Below are 13,545 nucleotides of genomic sequence, written 5' to 3'. Positions count from 1 at the left end.
TGAAGGTTTTCAGCGGGATCCGAGGGTACATTCCCTAATGGCGACTTTTAATTTTACAGAATATTTGAATAAGTAACATGTCTTTAAAATAAACTGAAAGCTTCTACCGAACATTTTGGTCTAACGAGAAAGTTCTAGATATTCGATTCGAATCGCTGGTCAGACTGAGGTATTTCATGGTTTTCCTCAGTCCCTGCAGGCAGATTCCAGTAATACTACGATTAGGAGCTATACAGTCTGGATACATAGGACGTCGTAACATTTTACGACCTCGGTCGCCAGGACGCTACTTCGCTTCGGCACTGCGTCGAGTAAATTGCATAATGCTTACATATTAATGGGTGAACCAAGTAACTTCAAAACTTACCTCCACGTTGTGTAACTATGGGTGAACCGGGATAACGCAGTCGCTATAGCGGCTAGCTCCGGGCTGGACGGTCGATGGTCGGAGTTCGAGGCAAGGGGCAAGGCTTTTCTCCTCCACGTCGTCCAGACCGGCACTGGGACCCACGTAGTCTCATATCCAATGGGTTAGTTAGTTAGTTAGTTATTAGAGAGGGTGGGTTTCCCCATGCACTTAGACCAGTATTGGTCCATTGTGCTTCCCTCTATGATATTCTACCAGTCTCTATATCCTACCGATATTGGTGCGTACCATCAGTCCCGACCGAGGCAGCGACTTCGGCCTCCACTAGCTTGGCGGTATCTATAATGCTTCCCCCATCTATCGGAGGTGTTAGAGACTACTTGTTGGGCGGGAAACGTCCTTGAATTTGGCTCAGTGACCTCCTTTGGAGATATGACGTTCTTTTACGTGCCGTAAAGCTACGACACGGGACACACGGCTTAATGTCCCTCCCGCAGGACTTGTTCCCTCGAGTCATGAGGTGGGAACGTCACCTCTAGACTACGGAGGCCGCTTATCCAATGGGTACCGGGGGCCGTTTTTTCGGGGGTAAAGCGACCGAGGCGTGAAGGACCACTCACCTCCAGCCAGTGCCGAGGTCAAGAATACGTGGCCCTATACACCCACTCCCCCATAAGTTTTCATGGCATAATGCTTAATTAGTTAAGTACAGGGACAACTTTACCTGTATTTATAATTATGGGAAGGCGTGGGTTTTCATATTGGCAGGTGACCCAAGTAATTTCAAAGTAACAGCCATGTTGCCTGCCGGCATAGCGCTGGCAGCTTCAGAAGTTTGTTTGTAAAAATTTGCTTCCAACAGCGAGTCCAGAAAGTTAGGCTTTTTGTTACGTTTTCAGAAATAAATGTCTAAAGACCTATGGGTTTTGTTTTTACACATACACTTCTACGGTTAGCAGTGCCGAGGTAGCGAACAGCGCAGTAGTGCGGTTTTGAAGTTACTTCGGTCACACGTTAATGCGTGATGTCCTGCTGTGTGTATGCAGTTCCTTGCAGGGTAATAGTCAAAGAACGGAAACCCGGGGAAACTGTGATTTCACGTATTAAACAAGTCACAGTAAACTTTACTTCAAACCCAACTAACTAACTAACTAACTAACTAACTAATTCCATGGAGCCGAGCCTTTCGCGAGAAGCTTCCAATTGCGCAACTACTCAAGAATTCCCCAGCATTTTATGGAACCCGAATGTTCATTACCGTGTTCACAAGAGCCCTTCACGTGTCCCTATCCTGAACTAGATTAATCCAGTCAATTCCACCCCATCCTATCTCTCTAATATCCATCTTAATATTATCCTCCCATCTACGTCTAGTTCTTCCTGGTGGTCTCTTTCTTTCTGGCTTTCAAACCAAAATCCTGTATGCATTCATCTTGTCCCCATGCATGCTACATTCTAGGCCCGTCTCATCCTGCTTTATGAAGCTCCTCATTATGCAGTTTTCTCCAACCTACCGTCATTTCATCCCTATTCGGCCAAAATATTCTTCTCAGCACCCTGTTCTCAAGCGCCCTCAGTCTGTGTTCCTTCCTTAGTGCGAGAGACCAAGTTTCACACCCATACAGAACCTTTTGCTTAAAACCAGCGAAATCAGTTAGTTGCACTGCCCTTCGACGTGTTAGAGTAAATTTCCTTTTTGTTTTGGATAGACGTAAACCGGTTTCGCCGCGTTTAGTTTTTGTTTTTTTGATTTAAGGGTCCGAAAATTTTTATTTTTCGAAACCGAAATGGCTTCCCAGCAAAAATAAACCAAACGAGTTACACCCGTATCGACAATCACCTGTATTATTTTTGTTCTACTAAAAATACTATGTAGTGATAAGGTCATGGTATTCGTTAGGTCAGAGGATGCGTGTACTTAAAACGACGTCAGATTGGACAGGAGCGACGTGAACCAAAGCCCCTCGCTATGTTACTAAAAGGGCGGCCGTGCCATAGTTGCTGCGGCTAGACGCCGGATTATCACTATGCAGATCCGCGTTCGATCCCGGGTGATTTATGCTAGATCCGTGGTGGACGAAGTGACTCCGGCTTCCTTGTGTTTTCCCCTGTAAAGAACCATTCCATCATTGCTCCTTAATGTCTGTCACCGCCCTCAGTGAAGTGCGATGGTGCTGACCAGGCAGCACAATATCACATCTTCTGGATTTAGTTTTGTGCTTCATCACTGCATTAGGCTGCTTACAGGGAGAGGAAGTGACATCTTGGTAACAGACATGAGGAAGGGACCGGATATACTACACCGCACGCCGTGTTCGTATCTTTTCAAACAGCTGGTACCAAACCCGAAAGCCTTGAAGACACTTGGTTCTTACTAGTGTGACTACGATCTCATTACCGAGAAAGTGACGTCACACAAATCTGAAATGCGGAAATGTCGATGAAAGTATGTGTTGTGGAATTCAGTCTGAGGAAATATAGCAATTACGTGTCATATTACAGTGAACTTCACCATTTGTTTTTGTATAGTCTCTTAAATCAAATATTCTCCTTCCTAACTCTTACCTCTTCCTTCCTTCGACTCCAGTAATTACTCAGCCTCCGCAAACAAATGGCTGACTGACGGACCGACCGACTCCACTGAGAGGTCTGAGGCTCCCATCGGCGGTGACTCCGTGTGGTTGGTAGATAGGTACCAACGTTTTCGAGGTACCTGCTGCCTCCTTCATCATAGAAAAATGCAGTCGGACCTGAATATTCAGGTTGCAGCTTCTGTCGAAACACAGTCAAATGTTCGGAATTACTGGGCTTTTGGACTTTGTCCATCGTCCGGTATTCTAGAGATTAGAAAACAAGACGTTTCGGAAACTGGATCTACTCCCGTCCTCAGGTGAGGGGGAAGACACCTACCCTGTTGGGTCCTTTAATAAGAGCTAACCTCAATCAGTAGGGACCCAAAGGACTGTGTCCCCCCCCCTGAGAACGGAGGCAGTCCCAGTTTCCGAAGCATTGTGGTTTCTGGTTTATAGAATATCGGACGTTGGACAAAGTCCGAAAACCCAGTAATTCTGAGTGTTATACACCATCATCGGAACCCTTTAGAACCTACATGTAAATCTTGTAGCGTGTAGAGCCGTTTCTAGGCATCCAGCGTGGGGGTAGCGTCGCCGTAGCCGTAGCCTTGCGAGTCATAGGAGGCGACGAAAATGCAAGTCTCGAATCTGAGACAGTAAAATATGGTCACGAGTCCCAAGGGACTCGGACGCGAGAATGACTGCGCTGGCGAGAGTCAGCAGCAATTGTAAACGACAGACCTGGCCTTTTGTCAGAGAGCGCCCCAAATCAACAAGTGCGCAACTGTCTGACAGTAATAAAAATCTGGCCGTAAGCCCCAGATGGGCGCTTAATTCCAAGTCAGACTGACCGACTAACCGTCGGTCGTAACATAGACAAGAGAGGCAGGTGGAAAGGAGCCACCATTCAGAGAGGCCTTGAGCCTGGAAGCAGAGGAATAGTGTGCTGGAAGCCGTTACCAGGCAACTACTGCTGAAGAAACTGCGGGCTGGAAAACAGCGTGATTTTATAAAGTGTCGGAATAGCGATGGTCTTATAGCTATTTGTAGTTACGGTTTGTAAGTGGTCAGTAAACCCAATAACCAATCTAAAACCCGACCGTATTCACACGTACACGTGACAGTATTTACCGGATTACACGGCTTGATCGCTGTGCAGAGGTCCATGGATCGACGCCCTCAACATGTCTCATCAGTTGTTTCGGTTTCCCATCCAGCCTACTTCTCTGAGACCAGCTGGAAAACAAATACGTACCTTTACAGATACTTTTCTAAAGGAACGACGAGACGTGGGGCGACCAAAACAACGATGGGAGCCCAGGCCCATCTTGGGATTCATAGGAACAGGTCTTAACTACTCGACCAAGCAAGCTGCTGTAGCGGCAACGGTTTAGACTTGTATTCTGGATGTGGTCATTTCGAATCTAGGCCCCGACATCGTCTTTCGTGGTTTTCCCTAAATTCTCCTAGCAAATTTCGGGATGGCATCTCAGACTACGACGATCTGCAGTTCTATGTCAGTATCATGCAGCGTTTCGATACTGTACAGGCTGAGCTGCCGACAGCACCGTTAAGTGAACTGCAAACAAACAAACTTACAAAGAAACAAGCGAATATACACACGTTTATCAATCAGTAATGCATGACGAAGGCGGTCACGGTAGCCGAGCGGTCTAAGGGCGGCCGCACACCAACTGCGTCAAGACAAGCAACAAGACATGAGACAAAAGACGCAGTCTTGCTTCATTCGTGATTCGTCAGCATAAAACTGATGTCAGCATCATGACTCAGACCGGTGTGCGGCGGTTTTCATAATCTCATTCGTTTCAACTGTGCTCCTTTCTTTGCGTCATGTCGCAGACATCGTGTCTTTACTGTTACATGTCTTGACGCATGCCGGTGTGCGGCCTACCTTAAGCATGCACTGTTTCACTCGCTCGGAAGCCGGGATTGTGGGTTCGAATCCCACTCACGGCTGAATGTTTAGTGTTTGTGTACAGGTAGAGGCCTTTGCGACGAGCTGATTACCCGCCCAAGGGGGGCGAAGTGAAACGAGGAGTTTCATGGAGGTAGGCCAAGGCCCAAATTTGGGTTGTAGCGCCAAAGGAAAAAAGAACTGCATGACGAAAGGTGTGTCTCATTTGGCCAGCCCTGAGCGTGTTACAAGTGGCAGTACTTTTGTGCATCCGTGTGTACTTTGATGACCTTGATGATACGGCTGTTTGTCACACTGACACGGAAACGAGTGCTTTGAAGAATACGAGTGTAACGTGTGAGTTCCGGGCAGAACAGAAAACAGATGATGTTTAGGCCTGACTCATGTAGCGCCAATCTTCAAGCTATTTTTTCTTTTTGTGTGATGTTTTTCGACTTACTTTTCCGCTGATTTCTCTAGTCGGATGGATAGTAGCGTCACATGGTTGATGAATGAACTGGAAAGTATTGGGAAAGCAGTGGCCATAAACTGCTTGAGGTAGTATTCTGGCGATTGCCTTGAGTGAGCGAGAAAAACCACGAAAATCCTCAGGATTGTTGATGTCTCGGTGGAGATTCGAATGGAGCTCCTCCTGTTTAATATTGAAAGCGTTATCACTAGTCAGGCAGGTTCGGTATCTTGACTTGCGCACTGCAGGGGCCGTCCGCAGGAAGACGATGTTCCTCGGGTCAAGTCACGTGTTCCGGGCAAGAGAGATAAGGTGTGTGAGATTTTAGCCCTTCAAACACTGATAAGAGGAGAAAGAGAAGAGAAAGGGGAGGAGGGGTAATGAGAGAGATGCATTTAAGGGGGGTTGAAGACATTATTCTCCTTCGGTTTTGAAGGTTTCCAGGCAGCTCCCACTCGTCGTCCTCGTAGAGTTAAGTTCGAGAAAGGGTAAAGCTTTAGCAAGTGAAGTTTGTTGTAACCATAAGAGGGAAGTTGAGCGGGGGTTTTACTGCGCATGATCGGAATTAATTTTGATATCGAAGTTGGAAGGGTGATTTCACATAACATTGGGAGGGATAGTTTAGGGCGAAATTTTGATGTTTCGATTAGGAGGGCTGCATATGAAGCAAGTAGTGCAAGTGAAATTTGGCTACCAAGACGGCATTTGCTCTAGAACCAGGGAAGTCCTCTGAAAATCTTGATCGAGTTGGCTAAAAACTGATATTTTTCCTAAATAATATACAGTTTCAGTCCGTACCTCACAGGAAACACAATAATGTTATTGTGAGAATCGTACATAAACCACAAATACACTCCGTGTGCAGAATGCAGAATTTTAGTGCGTTAAAGCGGGTGGTACATATAGTAACCATTGTTATTCAAAGGATTAAGGTCCTGAAACTGAGGAGTATCAAGATTACGATCTTCTGCGAAGTGACTCCATGTAGAAAGCAGTCTTCTGGGATTTGGCACCGTGTATATGTGGTGTTAACCGACGTTTCGGAGGAACGTATCGCCTCCATCTTCAGGGTAGAAGAAAAAATATATAAGAAATCTGTAAGCAAAAAGACCGTGAGAACCGGTAAAAGCAGACCGGTTCTCACGGTCTCTTTGCTTGCATATTTCTTATATATTTTTTCTTCTACCCTGAAGATGGAGGCGATAGTTCCTCCGAAACGTCGGTTAACACCACATATACACGGTGCCAAATCCCAGAAGACTGCTTTCTTCATAGTCACCGCCGTGAAAGCCTCAAATCTTACATAGTGACTCCATGTAGTTTAGTAAATGTTGCATGCCTGCCCAACTGCTCGGCACCACATCCCAGGTGAGAGTCTGAAACGAGAAATATTAATTGCTTAGTGCTTTAATTCGCATAGTGGGGGGTGGAGTCCAGTTGGGTCCACTCGGCACGGCGGCCACTGATTGGCCTATTGTACCTGCTCCGGTTACTTATGATGATGAAAAATTTGGTGGAATGAAGATTAGCAGGGGAAACCGAAGTACTCTGAGAAAACCTACCCCAGCGCCACTTTATCCACCACAAATCCCACTTGACCAGACCCGGGTTTGAACCCGGGCCGCCGCGGTGGGAAGCCAGCAGTTAACCGCTTGAGCTATGGCACGGCCTAGCTCAGGCTGTTAAGACTCTGGCATGTCACACCAGAGGCCCGAGTTCAATTTCGGACGACTTTATATAAGATTCGTCGCACTGCAGAGGGAGTTTCTCCTTGCGAATTTTCAGGGTTTCCTTGCTAACCATAATTGCACCGTTGTTCCACACTTTTATTCTTACGCCGGGGTAAGAGAGCCCCCTCGTATTGTCACATGCCGCAAGTGGGGTCACTGCTGCGGGCAAACTCCTCTAAAGCCTTTCTCTCCCGTCCATTCACCCTTCACTCTCTAAATTATGTGCCGTTATATGTAAGACAGTGGTATCTGCTTTAACGACTATCGAAAATATTGATCGAATTTCATTAGTATTTATAAAACCGCACATTTAATTATCTTGTTCGGAAACCTGTGGAATATCAGAGAATCAATAGGCACATAACCTCTAACACGGAGCCCCGAGAACAAAGCTGGAAATTGGGTCAGACCGCAGGTCGACTTCGTCCGCTTGGCTCCAGAGCTGTGAGGGATGCCGGAACTACCGTTCCAAACAACGACCCATGAAGGAGCGAGTTTTCGAGCCTCCAATATAATAATTTCCCTTCAGTACGTGTTGGTCTTTCCCCGGCCGATCAGAGTGGCCGAGTGGTCTAAGACGTGAATCGTCTTCGCCCGTTTAAACACTGGAATCGTGGGTTCGAATCCACTCAAGGCATGGATGTCTGTGTGCGTGTATTCTGTGTTTGTGTTGTCCTGTGTATACAAGTAGCGGCCTTGTGACGGCTGATTCCCCGCTCAAGGAGTCGTACAGACTGTGAAAGATTAAGAAACTGAAGAGCGGCCAAGGTCCAACAAAAGGGCTGTACAGCCATAGATAGGTAGGCAGGTAGGTAGGTAGGTAGTCTTTCCCCGGCGTCTTCCTCTGATCTGAAGCCACTACCTACTTTCAGAACGACATTCTCACCCTTGTCCGAGAACAAGTCTTAAAAGCATGTTTTCCTGTTTCATAGATCTGTATTTCTATTGACCTGTTACTGTTATCACTAATCTCATTTTATTTCTGTGAGGGACTTATTACTGTACTTAAATACAGATCTTTGTGCGTTAAATGTTCCGAATGTAAGCTCGAAATTCGCACCGTGGCGTTTCTGCAATTATAGATTTATAAATAACTTAAAGATAAGGTAAAGCTGGCCTTGTGCTTAGTTACTAAAGCACCATTCCATAAACGCGTATGGGGGAGTGTGCATGTTAGGCCTCCACTCTCGGTCAGTTTCATGACCCGGCCGTTTTAGCCCCGGGGGAAGACTCCGGTACTGTTGAACAGGAGGCTACGTGGTCCCCAGAGGCAGTCTGGACGCTGTGGAAAAGAGGAACATCTCTTGACCCTGCTGGGAATCGAACCCCGGCCGTGTAGCCCGTAGTTCGTTGCTATGCCAATTGAGCTATCCCGTTTTCTTCATAGATAGTTTTCCATGCTTTATATATATGTTTATGGTCTGTCTCCCTACGAAATTTCATATTCCTAGTTACAATTGTCCACTACTTATCGGCAACAGACCGAGAAGAGCATCTTCGCACGACTGCCATGTTGTTATTTTATATACTAGAAACAAATTGCCGTAACAAAATCGCGTAGTTTCTTCCAATATCTATTTCATACAGAATTTCAGGACGCTGCATTAAGTAGTATCGCTCCCACCTCAGAAGTTCGTGCGGCCGCCATGTTACTGTAGATTATAAGAAATGGAAGTGTCCGAGGCCGGAGTGGCTTGCAGTGTCATAATGTTCACACTGAATTTTGTGCAGCTGTATTAATTGGTTGAAAAGTAGGAAAAGGGGGCACACAGAGAATGGCGTTTTCGTAAGCATACTGTGACATATAGACTCATTGCCAAGTAATAGTTGTGTAAACAGGGGACAGTACGACAGCCGTTGCTAGGGAACAGCACTGTGAACACGTCCCCGGCAACGAAAGAACACACAATAACGGAATAAATATCTGTGCGGTCCGTGCCGGGGCTGTATCCAGAAATAAAAATCTGGTCTCGGGCCCCAGGTGGGTGTTTGACACCAGGACAGACTGGCCGACTGACCGTCAGTCGTAACGTAACCAAAAAAAGTTGTGTTTGAGTCAATTGAGAGTTGCAGTTAGAAGTGATAAGCTGGTAGGTGAGGCCGGGGACAGTTCGGGAACCCAGAGAAAGGGGAACGTCCGCTGCTGGAAGCCGCTACCAAGCAACGGCTGGTGAAGACTGAGGAGACTTTATGTGTGCTGTAGTTACAGTGATCTTTGGAGTGTGTAAATTAGTGAGACTGTCGTAGTTATTTGCAGTTACGAGTGTAAACGGCCAATACATCCGATTGCCAATCCAAACCCCGTCTATAGTCACACTTAAACGCGTGGCAGTACTTTTCAAGGAAAGGAAAGTATGCCCAAAAGTGGCTTGGATTAGAATTCAAATATGTGGACAGTGACAATTGTACGACTTTAAACATTTGAGGTACCTGAAATTTGGGGGTTTATGCTGCGGGGGCTGTGCAGATTACTGTTTTCTGTGATGTGACTCGTCTACACGGCTCCGCCCCCCAAGACACTAATCTGCACTAAGGATACCGTTACATAAGAAAACTTTTTGATGGTGGTCTCTGCATTCACAGCTGTAAAGAATGCCTGCTTTGCTGCCAGTCGTATGGACGCCGCGTGAGGCCATATTAACATGGCCAACACAATAAGCGCCTCTCAGCGAGATGAAGGCGTCACAGTGCGGGTTGGGGAATTGGAGTGCTAAACTTTGTCTAACACATCTTTGAGGGTGCAACTTTACGGAGGTGAAGTCCTGTGTGTTCCAAGACATCTCTGATATGGCGATTTTTTTCCTGCTGTATGTTGAAAACAGAATGTAATATTCCCCCACGCCTTCTTGGGTTTGCGTGAGATGTCTACCGAATTAACATCCACAGCAGATTCAAGACTTCATTAAAAGTTGAAGAATGTCTGCGGAAAACTAAAGTTTTTTTACTTTACTGAGGTGGGACTAAGTCCCTTGCACTGCGGCCACTATTGTCCTGTTGTACCAGCCCCGGATGATAGGTGAGGGTGACAGTGGAGCAGTTGGTGGAATAAAGATTAGGAGGGGAAACCGAAGTACTCGTAGAAAACCTGCCCCAGCGTCACTTTGTCCACCACACATCACACATGACTAGAACCGGTCTCGAACCCGGGCCGCCGCGGTGGGAATCCAACGAAAAAAACTCAAGTTAGGAAGAATTTGAGTTAGAACTGTATTTTATTCGGAATTTCCGCGGACTGAGGTAAGCATAATGTCGGCTACTGGGAACGACGCATTCTGTCTTACAGGCCAGGAAGTTACTGTGTGCTGCGGTACACACAATGTTTCCATTGCCGGTGGTTCTGTATGGGTGTGAAATTTGGTCTCTGACCTTAAGGGAGGAACATAGACTGAGGGTGTTTGAGAACAGGGTGTTGAGGAGAATATTTGGACTGAAGAGAGATGAAGTGACAGGAGGTTGGAGAAAACTGCATAATGAGGAGTTTCATAACTTGTACTCTTCTCCAAGTATAATTAGAATGATCAAGTCAAGGAGGGTGAGGTGGGCGTGGCATGTAGTACGAATCGGGTAGAGGAGGAATGCATATAGGATATTGGTGGGAAAGCCAGAAGGAAAAGACCACTGGGAAGACCAAGGCGTAGGTGGGTGGAAATATTAGAATGGATCTTAGAAAGATAGGATGAGATGGTGTGGATTGGATTGACCTGGCTCAGGATAGGGACCGGTGGAGGGCTCTTGTGAACACGGTAATGAACCTTCGGGTTCCATAAACTGCTGGGATTTTCTTGAGTAGCTGCAGAATTGGCGGCTCCATGAGTCAGTAAGTACGAGGACTTCAAGACACAGCAGACGTTGCGGAACAGTTGCCGCTCCTTCTGTTCTCTTCCTCTTGTCTGTTTACTTACACTCCGTGCGTACTCCAGGTGATGTGCAGAACAACTTGGAAAGCACAGAATTGCTGGGTTTCTGGACTTTTTCCATCGTCCGGTATTCTAGGAAATAGAAAACATGACGTTTCGGGAACTGGATCTGTTTCCGTCCTCAGGTGAAGGTGTGGAATACACCTTCTCAGTTGGACCCCCTAGAAAGAGTCAATCTTAATTACCCTCAGGGCCCCAACTGAGCAGGTGTCTCCCTTCAACTGAGGACAGAAACAGATCCAGTTCCCGAAACGTCGTGTTTTCTATTTTATATAATACCGGACGATGCAAAAAAATCCAAAGACCCAGTAATTCCGTATGTTATACGCCATCGTCAGAGCCGTTTAGAATCAACTTGGAAAGCATTTTTAAGCTAACATTCAGAAATCTGGCCCCACTTGTCATCTTCCTTGTAGACACACATCGCGTGCTGTCACGAAAGAACATGACGTGAACTTTGCGAGCACTCGAAAGACTAAGTAAGTCACGCATGTACCCTCCATTTTTCTGTTGTTACGTGTTCTGCATGCATTGCGTATAAGAACGCACACTGTCACGAATAGGGGTGACTTATAAGACGGGGTGTTGGAGTGGATGATAGGATATATTGCACCTTATACATTGGCACAACTCTGGACTACAGGCAGTAGTAACTTAACATTTTTTTACTGTATTTCGTTGCTTCTACATCAACCCGAAAAATGCCCCTGTAAGTGAAGGATACGGAGTGTTTGGAAATGGGCTCCTGCGGCTTCTGCCACGCGATTCCTTGATGAATATCGAGACGGGAATGCCCTCCGAAACGTCGGTTTACACAATATATACACGGTGTCACATCCAAAAAGACGGCATTCTTCATAACCACCGCCGTGAAAACCTTAAATTTTAACGTACAGAACGCCCGTCATAAAATTTTGAAAGACGCCTAATTTTATGCCGAGATTTAAACCCGAGACCTCCGGAATACGGAGCAGAAGTAGAACCCACCCCACCTCGTTGTTTGGTCTATGGCTTGTGAACTAGTAGGATANAACGAAGTGGCGTTGGAGTGGATTTCTCATCGATGTTTCCTTTCTAATCATCATTTCACCATTGCCCTTCATTAATCTACTACCGTCCCTGGCCGAGAAATACTGCGTTTGAATCTCGGGCGGGATTCCGGCTATACTGACTGTGGTTTCTCGTGGTGTTTCTTGCAGGCAAGTGCCGGAGTAGTACCTCGATTATACCGCTGCCTCCTCCAAATCTCTTCCGATTCATCAGCCATCGTACCATTGAGGGCACATGGGAGAGAGGAGGTATAGCTCCACCATTATAGATCTCCGCACTCGATGGAGGCGAGTGGTCAGCTCCAGACCCGGCCGCTTTAACTCCGGGGAAAGAGCCCCCGGTACCCATTGTATAGGGGTGGGTCCCATAGCCTATCTGGACGCTGTGGACTAGAGGAAAAATCTCTCCCCCTCGCCGGGAATCGAGCCCCAGTCGTCAAACCCGCAGCTCATCGCTGTACCGACTGATGTGTGAGGCAGCCTTGACCAGGCAGCACAGTATCACATCCTCAGCTTTAAGTCCGGGGCTTCAGAGCAAGCACATTGCATGCACTTCCCCATCATGTGTCGTGTGTTGCTATCCCCACTCGTGATCACAGGATCCTGAATGTATAAACAGACATTCATGTAATCGCTTGCTGGCTTGTGTGTCTTGTCGACCTTGCGGAGCCGAGTACATCGTCTGCAATCGTAGCAGGGGAATCCCCACTGTAATTAACGTCGGAATGATGCAACTCCGTAACGCGTGAAGCCCCTAGTCTAATTTTGGACTTTCGTGCATAGGGGTGGAGCGTCTCCAAATTTAAAATTTTCACTGGTCAGAAATACCCGGTTTATTGCAGTACTCTGATGCATTGGGGACACGCGGTAGCGTAGTTGGTTGAGGCACTGTGCTACAAGCCGGAAGGTCTAGGGATCGAATCCCGATTAGGTGGATTTTTTCAATCCTCCAATCCTTCCAGCCGCACTATGGACCTGGAGTCGACTCAGCCTCTAAAAGAAATGAGTACCAGGAATATTCTTGGGGATAAAGGGCGGCCGGGGCGTAAGGCTGACAACTTTACCGCCATCTATGAGCCGATTTTCTAGAAAATGTGGGAGCCTCAACATCTCACAACCCTATGGGCCTCCACGGCCTGTTACAGAGATACATTTACTTTACTTTTTACTTACTTACTCTGATGCATTGGTAACCGACCAAGTTTTCCACTGTAATGGCCCCCGGCCCCGCGTAACACGTAGGAAGCACAAGTTTGAGAGGAAGAATGTAGTGCTGTTGTCACAAACATCGAAGGTTGCAGTAGGCGTAGTGAGAATATAATGCCGGCTGAAGTTAAAGAATTTAATGCGAGAAATATTTTGTTATATAATTTTGATATCATGAACTGCGTTTAGAAAGTAAGTGAGGTAAGACGTATTTCATGTTGTCACTTCACCAGTTTGAAAATAAAGTCTGTATACTCATTAGATGAGTATTTTTGCAGCGCAGTAAAGGTTATTAGCTCTACCACCGGTTCCAGGAAAA

The 13,545-nt window shown here is 46.6% G+C and overlaps 1 protein-coding gene across 18 annotated transcripts in view; it reads left to right on the top strand.

Annotated features, from left to right (window-relative positions):
* LOC111862848 (glucose transporter type 1) overlaps positions 1-13,545 on the top strand; it is a 101,929-nt gene that overhangs the window by 32,884 nt on the left and 55,500 nt on the right. The gene's annotated exons all lie outside the window — the stretch shown is intronic.

This window comes from Cryptotermes secundus, unplaced genomic scaffold (genome assembly GCF_002891405.2).
Source record: "Cryptotermes secundus unplaced genomic scaffold, Csec_1.0 scaffold462, whole genome shotgun sequence".
Classification (NCBI taxonomy): domain Eukaryota; kingdom Metazoa; phylum Arthropoda; class Insecta; order Blattodea; family Kalotermitidae; genus Cryptotermes; species Cryptotermes secundus.
This window is presented reverse-complemented; position numbering and strand designations above follow the sequence as displayed.